Below are 12,448 nucleotides of genomic sequence, written 5' to 3'. Positions count from 1 at the left end.
AGAAACTTATACAATATACGCGAAGGAGAGAGAGAGAAAGAGCGTTCCTAAACACCTTCGCAGGCGTAAACACACGGAGAGGAGAGCCAGAGAGAAAGGGGCAGCCCGAGCCTGTGCAGACGGAGGAGTCACTACCTTCTCAATGGCCGCGGCCGAAAACGCTAGAAATGTCTAGAATGTTCCCGAGCTTTCTTCATGCTATGGGAGCAATACTCCGTCAGAAAGTACAAGATACGCCGGCGGAGGCGATAAAAGCGTCATGCTGGAATCTGAGGGCATCAGAGCGCGCCGGCGAATAGATGTGAGGCGTAGACCGACCGTCTGCAGAATAAAGTTTATCCCCGACAAGCTGGCGGACGAGTTTCTCGAGCGTCTGCATTTCCGGAAGTTCCTTCTTCGAGATTTGCCTCGAGCTGCGCTGAGGGCGTACGTCTCAAGAGCAACACGGGTGAATACGAGTGGACACTTGGTGCTCCTATTCATTCTCAGCTGTACATGTTGAAATCTCAGCGCATGTCGTTAATTATGGTCTAGAGTTTTGTTAATACCCATATCAATTGCATTGTGATGTGCCTGGCCGAAGTGTGCATGTGTAAATGTAAGTGGCTTATGTGAAGTATAGATTTTTTTGACTTTAGACAACTCTGCACTCTGACTAAATCTTTGGACTACAACCGCTGTTCGCTGGCGCAGCTGAAGGCCTCTTTTTAATTGCGTTTGCTTTCGTGAGGTTATTTTCGGAGGCTGCTAAGCCGGCTTTCGAATTTGGCCCGGCGTTGGCGCCTCGTTCAAAGGGTGTGTGAAATACATTACCAGCGCATAGATGAGCATCGTAGCCCCGGTGGCGGGAAGCTAACACACGAGGTAGGAACTGAAACAAGGAAGCTATGAGCAGGAGACGGGCTCATTTCGCCGCGTATGCGCACTGAATACCTATCTGGTACCCAGCGGCTAATGTTAGACGGCGCTCCCTTGCTCCGCAGAGCCGCGGTGGCGCGGGTTAAACAAGGCTGCTCATCTCTGTGCAGTGTGACGCACCATTTTCTAGAAGTATGCAAGGCAATCTCCGCAAATGAAGTCATAGTTTGTTGTCATCTATTAATTTTATGTTTTGGTAAAAAAAAATAAACCAACAATATCCAGCTGCTACATTAAAAAGTTGTTACTGTTCAAATTGGAATTTTTCATATGCAGTAAATGCATTGCATATTCTTGAAGTAACGGTCCTAAATAACCGTTTACAGGAAGCCTAAGCTGTTTAAAGCTGCATTAATTTCAACGAAGAAGACCGTCAATCATTACGGTCTATTTGATTTCGAACACACCACAGGTAAGGGTCTTTGAGATTTTGATCAGTGTATGCCTGACACGTCTGGACAGATTGCTTTCCATACAACATAAATACAATACATATAAATGATTATATTAGATTTGTAGGTAAGTCGGAAAAAGAAGTGACGATAGAGAACGTCTGTGTTTTCGGCTGTTCCACTTTTCTGTAGCTTTTTTAATTTTGTGAGTACACAGTGATCGCATCATCCTTCGGGATGGCGGGCACCCGTCCCGTGCAGCTTCCCTTCGACGCAGCTGACCCAGCTGCTGCTCGGCCGGCTGATGCCTTCTGTGCTACGGCCGTCACCGACGTGGAGCTTCCAGATTCGGCAGATGACTCCACGGTGACTGAGATTGTTTCCGACAGTAGCAGCTTCACGCCTGTTGAATCGCGCCGCCTGAAAAGGAAGCTGCGCCGGACATCAACAGCTGGTTAGTCGACTACAAAGACTGTTGACAAACTTGGCGCGTTACGCCGGACATCAGCAGCGAGGGAGTTGCCTACAGAGAATGTTGACGCACCTGATGGGTTCTCTGTGGCTTTCGTAGCCACAACGGAGACGGCTAATTTGAATACCATCAACAGACAGCGGCTCCGGAAGAGGTCAGAATCAACGCTTGGAAGAATGTCCTTACGGTAGATGTGAAATCTCGGGCATCCGTGGACAAACTGAAAGAAATTGGAGTGTTAGGCGGTATGCCGGTCCACCCCTATCTCTCTCACGAAAAACGGACTTGCGCTGGAGTTATTACAGATGTAGACCCTGAAATAACGGACAGCGACCTGCGGACACTCATCAATTCTACGGCCAGGATAGTCGACATTCATCGTTTCGGCCGATCACAGTGTGTTAAAGTAGTTTTTGAAGCCGACTCTATCCCATCCCACGTCAAGGTGGGTTATGTGTGGCATCCTGTCCGTCTGTATGTTCCCAAGCCTGTTCAATGCCACAAATGCAACAGGATTGGCCATGTGAGTGCTGTTTGCAGAAACGAAATATCCTGCCGTCGATGCGGCGGATCACACCAGCATGACACTTGCAGGACGGAGACAGTCAAGTGCACCAACTGCTTCGGCGCTCATGAGGCGACGGCTAAAGACTGTCCCAGGATGAAAAACAAGAGGCTTATCCTGAAGAAGATGGTAAAAGACAACTCAAGTCACCAAGAAGCGGCCGCGTCTATTCGCCGCCGCAAACGTCGTTCCCGACGCCGACGCCCAGAGTCACACGTCGCTAGTCTGTCTCAGCCGCCGTCACAGCAACTCTCAGGTCCGTTGCTTCAACGTCTTGAGCCGCAGAATGATAAGACGCCGCCCGCTGCAGCGCCCCATATTACCACGTTGGTTCAGAAAGATGCTGGTACATTACCCACCTCCTCTGATGTGGAATGGCCTGCTCTGTCATCCAAAGTCGTCGAACCAACGCGTCCATCATTCCGTGCCGCTCCAGCGGACAATAAGGACAAGCCGGAAGGCCAGCAGGTGAACGTTCTTCTGAAACAACTCTTACATTCCATGCGCACGCTGCTTTCAGGCCTCAATACGCCAACAGCAAGGGTTGTTGTTCAGTTTTTGGATGCAGTTGAGCCGCTCTTGGCGGCACTTGCAGTAATTCATTATGGCGCTACCACACAAACCCTGCTCTGTGTCGATGCACATACGTCGCAGTGTAGTGATGCAGTCGAATGCCCGAGGCCTGCGTGGTCGCCTAAGTGACTTCCGAGAGTGCGTCCAGAAATACCGCTTCCCCGTGATTGTTATATGTGAGCCCAACATGCCTTCTGCTTTCCGCCTTTCTGGATATGTATTGCTGTGGTCTCGAGAAGCTTATGAAACCAGCAAGGTATTAGTGTGCATACGCCGAGATATTCCACACTACCGCCATGCCCTCCAGCCCCATAGCACGAACCACTACATTTGCTTGACGTTAACGCTTAAACGACGGGTCTTCTCGATACTCGGCGGTTACATTCCACCCAGAGATCACATTGATTTCTCGTATCTGTCCTCAGCAATCCAGAGTTGCACAGCTCCCCATATTATTGTGGGCGACTTCAATGCTCATCACCCCCAATGGGGAAGTACAGTAATGAATAACCGAGGCAAAGCCTTGTCCGACTTTATCCACTCACAGGATTTCGTCAATATTAACGATGGCTCTCCTACGTTTCTGCGTGGCACGTCCTACAGTAGCTGCTTGGACCTGACGTTTGTTTCCTCACGACTACAGTCTTCTATTAGATGGTTCAGTGATGTTGAAACACATGGCAGTGATAACATACCAACGTATATCTGCGTAAAGTGGTTCGCACCTACCACTTCGTCTCATGTGCGGTGCACAGACTGGCCCACTTTTAAGACATTCGTGGAGAATTCCTGTGCAAATGTCAAGTCACCAACCCAAATAGAAGACTTGATCATGTGCGCCCTTGGTGAGGCCACATATGTGCACCTGCACCGGGATCTCCTATCGACGTGGAATTCGAGAGGTTGCGCGCAGTCCGACGGCGCGCTGAAAGGAAATATAGAAGGACGAAATCCACGTACGATCTCGCCCTTTGTCGCCTAGCTCAACGACAAATAAAGCGCCATCTCGAGAAATTAGGAAGGAAGCGCTGGAGAAAGTTCTGCTCATCACTGGATCCTCGCAAGCCGCTGTCACGTATTTGGCATGTCGTCAGGAGCCTACGTTTTCCCCCACAAGAAAGGTACCCTTTCAGAGCTCTGGCCCTTTTCCAACGCCGCAATGATGTAGAGGTAGCGGACGACTTCTGCAAAATGATTGTGGGCACAGCTCAACCAGCCTCAATCCAATTCGAAGTTTGTGCGCCACCTTCCTCAAGTGACTACTACGACTTGCTCTTTACGATGCCCGAATTAGAGGCTGCTCTTGCGTCGTGTCGGCATTCATCTGCTCCTGGCCCTGACGGGATCTCGTACTCGTCTCTATCTCACCTTGGCAGGTCTGGTCGCACTGCGCTGCTCAATTATTACAACGACACATGGGTCTCCGGTATTGTTCCGCAGCAGTGGAAGATCAGCCGCCTGGTTGCTCTCTTGAAGCCTGGAAAGACTCCTTATGAGCTTACCTCATACCGCCCAGTTGCATTAGCCAGCTGTGTTGGAAAAGTTATGGAACGAATGGTCCTGGCGAGGCTCGAATGGTTTCTGGAAAGAAATGATCTTTATCCGAACATGATGAGCGGTTTTCGGCGGGGTCGTTCTTCAATTGACAGCGTCATCGACCTCGTTGCGACAGTGGAACATAAAAAACGTCAACGCCGACTCGTCGCCGCTGTTTTCTCAGATATGAAAGGGGTCTACGACAACATCCTTCATGAAGCCATTCTCGATGCCCTAGATGACTTGGGTATTGGCGGCCGGCTCTACCTGTGGATCGTGAGCTACCTCAGCGGCCGTTTCGTTTATATGTCCACGCCCGACGGAGAGACTAACCGTCATTAGGTATGCCGTGGAGTTCCTCAGGGAGGAGTTCTCAGCCCAACATTATTTAATGTGGCACTGATTGGCCTGGTGAGCGAACTTCCACCTCACATCCACATCAGTGCATATGCAGATGACATCTGCATCTGGGCTTCTGGTACAACACGCCCACAACTACGTGCGAAATTACAACGGGCTGTGTCATCTACTTCACGATACATACGGCGTCAGGGTTTGCGCTTAGCTGCCGAAAAATGTGCTGTGGTTGCATTCACGCGCAAATCCGTCTGCCGCTACCCGATGTCCATTAACGGTGTCATAACACCTTATGTCTCCCACCACAGCTTCTTGGGCATTATCATCGACCGCAATTTGTCATGGACGAGGCATGTTAATATGTTGAAGCAAAAACTTAATCTGTTTTGCCACGTTCTTCGCTTCGCAACAGACATCAAATGGGGCCCCACGAAAGGCTCATTACTAAGACTTTATCAGTCTCTTTTCGTAGGCTACATTCGATACAGCCTTCCGATACTCTCAAACTTGAGCATTTCCTGCTTACGGAGAGCGTCCAAGCGCTGGCACTCAAAATATGCCTCGGGCTGCCACGGCGTGCCTCCAACAAAGGCACAATTGAGGAAGCCCACGTATGCCCATTATCGATATACCTGTCCCACGAACCACTTCGTGTGTATTTACTCTTACTGACACAACACCATTGCCATCCATTGACGTCGGTTCTACATGAGCGGCCGGACAGCAGTTTCACAAGTGCACTCCGCTGCCATCTACCCCACATAACATCAGGCTATGCCCTTCCATATCCCCCCATCAAACCACCATGGGTGATGGTTCAACCTTCCGTATGCGTACATGTCCCCGGCATACTAAAGAAATCATTGGTTCCCGTCAGTCGACTACAACAACTTGCTCTCGCGTACATCTGGTCAGAATACCAGACATATGTTCATGTTTACACAGACGGCTCCGCGTCACCAAAGGCATCGACAGCAACTGTGGTGATACCAGCCCAACAGATGACTCGAGGTTTCATACTAGACCATAATTCTACATCAACCGCTGCAGAGATTGTGGCTATAAGGGAAACGATTCGCCACATCTGCGGGGAAAGACCTCAAGAGTGGTGCATTTTCACGGATTCAAAACCCGCGCTGCAAATTTTGGAATGCTTCCTGCGCCACACCGCATATCAGGTTCTGACACTGCAGATCACCGAGCTACTTTCATGCGCTCAAGAAAAACACCACCGCATAGTGTTCCAATGGATCCCGGGACACTGTGGGCTCAACGGTAATGATATAGCCGATTCTGCAGCAAGACGCGCCCTCAGCAATGGCCTGCGAACTGTAGTGCCATTCTCCAGACCGGACATCACATGCCTCATGTCGGAATTAATGAGGAGTGCGACGAGAAGATACTGGGCCACCCAGACGCTCGTCACGTCCGCCTAAAAGGCTGGATCCCGATATGAAATTTCCTATTCTGCGTGGAATTCCACGCCCTTATGCATGCCTGATACACAGACTGCGATTAGGCGTCGCCTTCACGCGCAAATATTTGCACATTATTGGACGGACAGACTCCCCGGACTGTTCAGTGTGTGGTACTGTAGAGACTATAGAACACGTGCTTGTGGTGTGCCCTGAGTATGCGCGCGAAAGACTGACAATGGCAGATACATTGAGACATTTACAAAATGGACCACTGTCGGAGTACCTCTTGCTAGGCGCATGGCCACAGAGTTGGCAGACGACAGAGACAATGCGTGCGTTTTCACGTTTCCTAGGTGACACGGGCCTGGACTCACGCCTGTGATACCAGTTGTGCAATGTGTCGTTCACTTCGTTCCTCCCATTATCATCCCCCATTGTGACCCTTTTTCTTCCCCTCTTCCCCTTCTCTTACGTAGAGTAGCAGGCTAGATGTTCCAATATCCGGCCGACCTCTCTACATTTTCCAATCATTAAAATACTCCTTCCTTCCTTGTAGGTAAGTCAAGGACCAAGTAAAACTATAGAAAATTGTAAGATGCTGAGATTCACGGTGCTAATGCGCTCTGGAATGTGACGTGGAATGTGTCTGTCTTAATTTTTGGTTGGTTCACCAGTCTACGTTCACTCTGATAAATAGAGGCTTTGTAGATAAAGTGATAGGCCTGTGCGGCACACGCAACACAGTCACAGAGTAAGCTGCACGAGCGGCCCTATAAGAGCACCATTTCCTGCAGCACGCACTAGAGGCCATTCATGGAAGGTCTCTTTGCGTCGCTTTCAGGAGAACAAACTGAGCAGTCTGCCCGACGTCGACGGTGAGCTGTGGCTTGTGCTCTCTCAGCAAACAGTCTGCTTAGGTCGACGTAGCCTGGTTGCAGTCTAGCGTGTAGCTGTACTATTCACGTCTTCAGCAGCGTTTTGTACCTTGCGAGGAGGCGTCACAGCGTGTACCGAAGGGAAAACAGAGGCATCGAGACTATGAGGCGCATAGCTCACATCCCTTGACGTGTGGCACGATACGATGCAACACATACGTGCCATGAACCTGGTGGAATACAACCCAAGTGCAGTGCAGAGTCGGCACGCATCGAAACGGCGCCAACCTCACGTCGGGTGTCATGTGGCACGATACTGTGCTGCTACTGCTGTTGATCGTGATTTATTAGCATCCCCCTTCAGATAGGGCGTCACAAATTGTCACCTAGCCTGTTTGATTTAATCAGGTATGCTATATATGTTTTTCATCCGAGCATTTTTGTATGCCGGTCCTTAATCTTGCTTTAGAGCGCTGCTCTTAACCATTGGTTCCTGCGTTGGTGTCGTAACCGAACCAATGCCCAGAGCTAACGACGAAAGAGCGAACACGGAGCGCAGCGGTGATTCAATGGCAAATAAAGCACGAGGAGGAGGTTACAGTCAAAGCATGAAGCGGAAAACGAAGGAAGGAGTGTATGGACAAAGCGTGAGAAGAACAGCGTAGTGCCGCGTTGCAGTGACGACGTCTACAAGATGGCGCCAATGTAGCGCGCGTCGTTTGTTCACCGCTGTCATGCGGCGAGCAGATCCAACAATCCTATATAGACGCATACATAGTCCGAAGTAGCGTGAGCACGCCTGCCAAACACACACGCTACGTCACGTTGGCGAAAACAACAGCATATACAGTTCGACGCACTGGCACAGTCGAGGTAACCGGACGCGGTCAACGCTTTCCAAAGTGCCTTTCCAACAAGGCACTGGCTGTCTGCAGTTCGGAAAGCGTCGGAGGTGTTTCACCGCTAAAGAGGAGCTCTGTGTCCTGCGACATGTTTCAGCGACGAGGCCATTTGGCGACAATTAGAAGTAGATGACGGCGATCGAGTAGCTGAAGCAAGCGTACTGATCTGTTCACGGTAACTCCAACCATGTTTGACAGGCCGTGCAGCAAACAGCTCCGGTCTAACTACGCTCTACCGAGCGAGGGATCTCTGAGCTGCAATTCTCCGTCGTGCCTCGCTCCGCTGCCGTCTCCGCTCGCCCGCTGGGCCCTTTGGCCCATAAACCCGTTCAGCCATATATCTCTATTAGTGAGGCATTCGCACCACACTCTGTTTGGAACGTGCCGCAGAAGACAGATTATCCACGCCAGCGAATGTATCGCGAAATGAAAGCACGTATGGAGCTTCGCTCAAATTTCGCAAGATTGAGTATGGTAAACGTCCGTGAACTATTAGTACTCAAACATATGTTGTAGTGCTACCTATCCAACTGCAACATGGCGTGCAACCTTTTGGAATAGTATACAACTGTAATGCAAAGTGCCCACGTATTGAGGCTACGTGGCGAGCATCTCACATTGCGCGACCCCTCCCGCGCTGGCACGGGTGAATAGGGCATGTTTACGCAGCCGCTGGCGAGTGCTAGCATGACGCACTGGTAGAGACGATGACTCCCGCGCATAGTACTCGAGTGCGATCCCGGAGCAAACTGAGAGAGAGAGAAATAACTTTTATTTATGTAGCCGGTAGATCCGTGGGGGGCCAGCCCCGCCTAGATGGCGGCCAGAAGCCCTTGAGCTCTAGCGGCATCCTCGGCCTGCTGGACAGCTAAAAGTTGGTCTTCGGGGGCCGAGCTGAGCAACACGGTCTCCCACTGCTTCCTATCTTGAATGTTTTGGCCCTGTCGGGGCGCCCGAGGGCAGGCCCAGATAATGTGATCCAGGTCCGCCCTTTCTTGACAAAGTTTACAATTGGCCGAATATTGGTCTGGGTAATAATGATTGTAAGTCACCGGATTCGGATATGTATTTGTTTGAAGGAGGCGCCATGTCACCGCCTGCTGCTTATTAAGTGATGGGTGTGCGGGAGGAAAACGCACCCTCCCCAATCTGTAATGATTAGTTATCTCCCTATAGCCAACCATCCGGTCCCTTGTCAGCCCCAACCGCGGCGCCCCGGTGGCTCAGTTTGTGAGTCCTCGAGCCACGGTGTCGGCCGCCTCATTGCCGGGGAGAGAGGAGTGCGCAGGCGCCCAGATGATATGGACCACCCGCTCACCGCGAAAGTTTTCCAGGATACGTTGTGATTCCGGCGAGATGCGTCCCTTTGCGTAATTTAAAATGGCCGTTTTAGAATCACTGACTATTATCGTGGCCAGTGTGGAAGCCATTGCGAGAGCAATGGCCGATTCCTCAGCCACCTCGGCTCTGTTAGTTTTAATAGATCCGCTGACCTTACGCTAACCTTCCGAGTTCGCTGCAACGATACACATATTCTGAGTAGTCGTGTACTCTGCCGCGTCGACGTACATCACGTCCTGAGAGCGTTGGAATTTCCTCTGTATAGCCCTTGCCCTTTCCTCCCGCCTTTCCCTGTGGTATTCGGGATGCATGTTTTTGGGTAGCGGTGGGATAATAAGCTGCTTCCTTATGTCGTGGGGAATGTCTACTTTAGTGCCATACTGTGATGCGTATGTTACTCTAAGCTTGTTAAGTATGTGTCTGCCAGTAGGTGTTTGTGAGAGTCTTTCATATTGCGCTATCGTATGGGCTTCCATGAGTTCTTCGAGCGTGTTGTGGACACCTAAGGCTAGGAGCCTGTCATTTGATGTGTTTATCGGCAAACCTATGGCTTGTTTGAATGACCGTCTAATGATGCTGTCGATTTTTGTCTTTTCTGCTATTTGGAGATTTAGGTAAGGGGTTACATATACTATGCGGCTGATGACAAAAGCCTGGACTAGTCGTACCAGATTGTTCTCTTTCATCCCATAATGGCGATTAGCTATTCTCTTAATTAGTCTCATTGTTTGTTGTGCGCTGTTTTCTAGTATTCTGATTGTTTCCCCGTTGTGACCGTTAGCTGATACGTGGAGTCCGAGGACTCTAATGCTGTCGACAATAGGTATTTGTTTGCCATTTACAAAAAGCGTGATGTTTGGTTTATCCGTAGAACTCTTACGGCCCCTCCGTGTCGGTCGGTATAAAAGTAATTCTGATTTTTGCGGCGAGCATCTCAATCCTTTATCCACAACATATTTCTCAACTGTATGTACGGCTGTTTGGAGGATTTCCTCAATCTGCCCATCACTTCCACCTGTTACCCAAAGGGTGATATCATCGGCGTACAGGCTATGCTGTAATCCTTCTATATTTTCTAGTTCTGCTGGCAGGCCAATCATAGCTACATTGAAAAGAAAGGGAGATAAGACTGATCCTTGTGGTGTGCCCCGGCTTCCGAGTTTTATCTCTTTGGATTTCACTTCACCGATTGTGATTTGCGCAACACGGTCAGAGAGGAAGTCTTTAACATACGCGTGGGTTCGTTGGCCCACTCCTAGGCCTTGCAAGTTTTCTAAAATAGCCCTGTGGGTGATATTATCAAAGGCCTTCGTAAGATCAAGACCAAGGATAGCTTTTGTATCTAGTGTTTGAGGTCCCGCGTCTATTATTTGGTGTTTGATTTGCAACATAATGTCTTGTGTAGACAGTTTTGGTCTAAATCCAATCATGGTGTGCTGGAAAAGTTTCTTTCCCGGCTTTGGAATCATTATAACCCGGGCGGTTTTCCATTGACGTGGAATATTACCCTGTTCCCAGCAGGTATTAATATACTTGGTGAGGGCCGAGATAGATTCATCATCGAGATTTCTCAGGATCTTGTTGGTGATTCCATCCGGGCCTGGCGTGGATTTCGTGTTGAGCCTGATGAGTTCCGCTCGAACTTCAGCCTCGGTTATGGGGCTGTCAAGATACGGGTTTTCCTTACCAGTATACGGATGTTGTTCTTTGGTTGTATTTCCTACGTACAGACTTTGTAGTTCCTGTAAAAGTTCTTCTTCCGTGCCTTTGTATCTGTGAATTATTTTGTACAGGCAGTTTCGTTGTGTGGACTTGCTGTTTTCCGGGTCTAAAAGATAACGCAGAAGATTCCAGGTTTTAGGTAGCCCTATCTGTCTCTCCATGGCGTTGCACGTGGCCTCCCAATTTTGACGGCTTAATCTATTCGCATAGTCCTCTATTTCCTTATTGAGCATGGCGATTTTCCCTCTCAGGTTTCTATTAAGGTTTTGCTGCTTCCAGCGTTTCTGCATGCTGCTTTTTGCCTCCCACATATGTAGGAGTTTGCTGTCCGCCTCCTCTATCCCTGCTTTTTCCGGAATAGTCTTAGTGGCTCGTATCACACTTTGATGAAGTTTTTTAGTCCAAATATCGATGTCATGTATGACTTCATCAGCTTCCTCCTCCCGGATTTTGCGGAAGAAGTCCCATTCGACAATTGTTATTTTTCTGCCTTTCTTTCGTGATGGGCGTGCGTGTACAGTTGTTGCTACAATGAAGTGATCCCTACCCAGATTTTCTTGCGTGTTTATCCATTTTGCATCAGGTGTGTTCTTTGTAAAAGTTAGGTCTGGTGTGGTGTCATCGCTGACACTGTTACCCATTCTAGTGGGCGCCTGTGGATCCGTTATGAGAGCGAGACCCTCCTGCTGAGCGTCTAGCCATAGATTACGACCCTTGACGCTCTCGAAACGGTATCCCCAAGCCGCGTGGGGTGCATTACAGTCCCCTACAATTACCATTGCATTTCTTTCTGATAAATTTAAATATTTACGAAAAAGTGGGCCGAATCTCATCTTGTGTCGAGGGCTACTGTATACATTTAAGATGAAAAGGCTTCCTTCTCCCTTGCGCATGGGAATGATTTCAAGCAGGACGTGGTCTGCACCGGTCACGCCAGTGGTGTGTTCTATGACCGTAAGGTTTCTATGTACGAGAGTTGTAACAGACGCCTTCTCGTCGGAAGCACCGTATGCTTTGTAACCGGATAATTTAGCCAGTCCCCCCGTTTCTTGCAGGGCGATGACGTCTGGGGCCTCCTTGCTACTTAGGAACTGCTGCAGGTGTCCCCGTTTCCGGCGATACCCGCGACAGTTCCATTGCCATATTATGTATTTATTACGCGGAGCCATGTTTAATTGTTTGATTCTCCCCGGTGACCTTACTGGTTTCTGTCACTACGGGTCGATGATATGGTTTGGTGGTCGCTTTTACCGGTCCCACTCCCGCAGGCCTCAAGTCCTTTTGCGCGTTTTCAACAACTGTTAATCGGGTTTCAATGCTTTCTATTCTTTGTATAATTTCCACGAACTGTGCTTGTAACCCGGCGAATTGTTGTTG

General features: G+C 49.5%; 1 pseudogene; it reads right to left on the bottom strand.

Annotated features, from left to right (window-relative positions):
- Positions 1 to 2,353: 2,353 nt before the first annotated feature.
- Positions 2,354 to 11,309, bottom strand: LOC142570616 (uncharacterized; annotated as a pseudogene).
- Positions 11,310 to 12,448: the final 1,139 nt, after the last annotated feature.

The sequence above is a fragment of the Dermacentor variabilis genome, chromosome 2 (genome assembly GCF_050947875.1).
Source record: "Dermacentor variabilis isolate Ectoservices chromosome 2, ASM5094787v1, whole genome shotgun sequence".
NCBI classification, from domain to species: domain Eukaryota; kingdom Metazoa; phylum Arthropoda; class Arachnida; order Ixodida; family Ixodidae; genus Dermacentor; species Dermacentor variabilis.
This window is presented reverse-complemented; position numbering and strand designations above follow the sequence as displayed.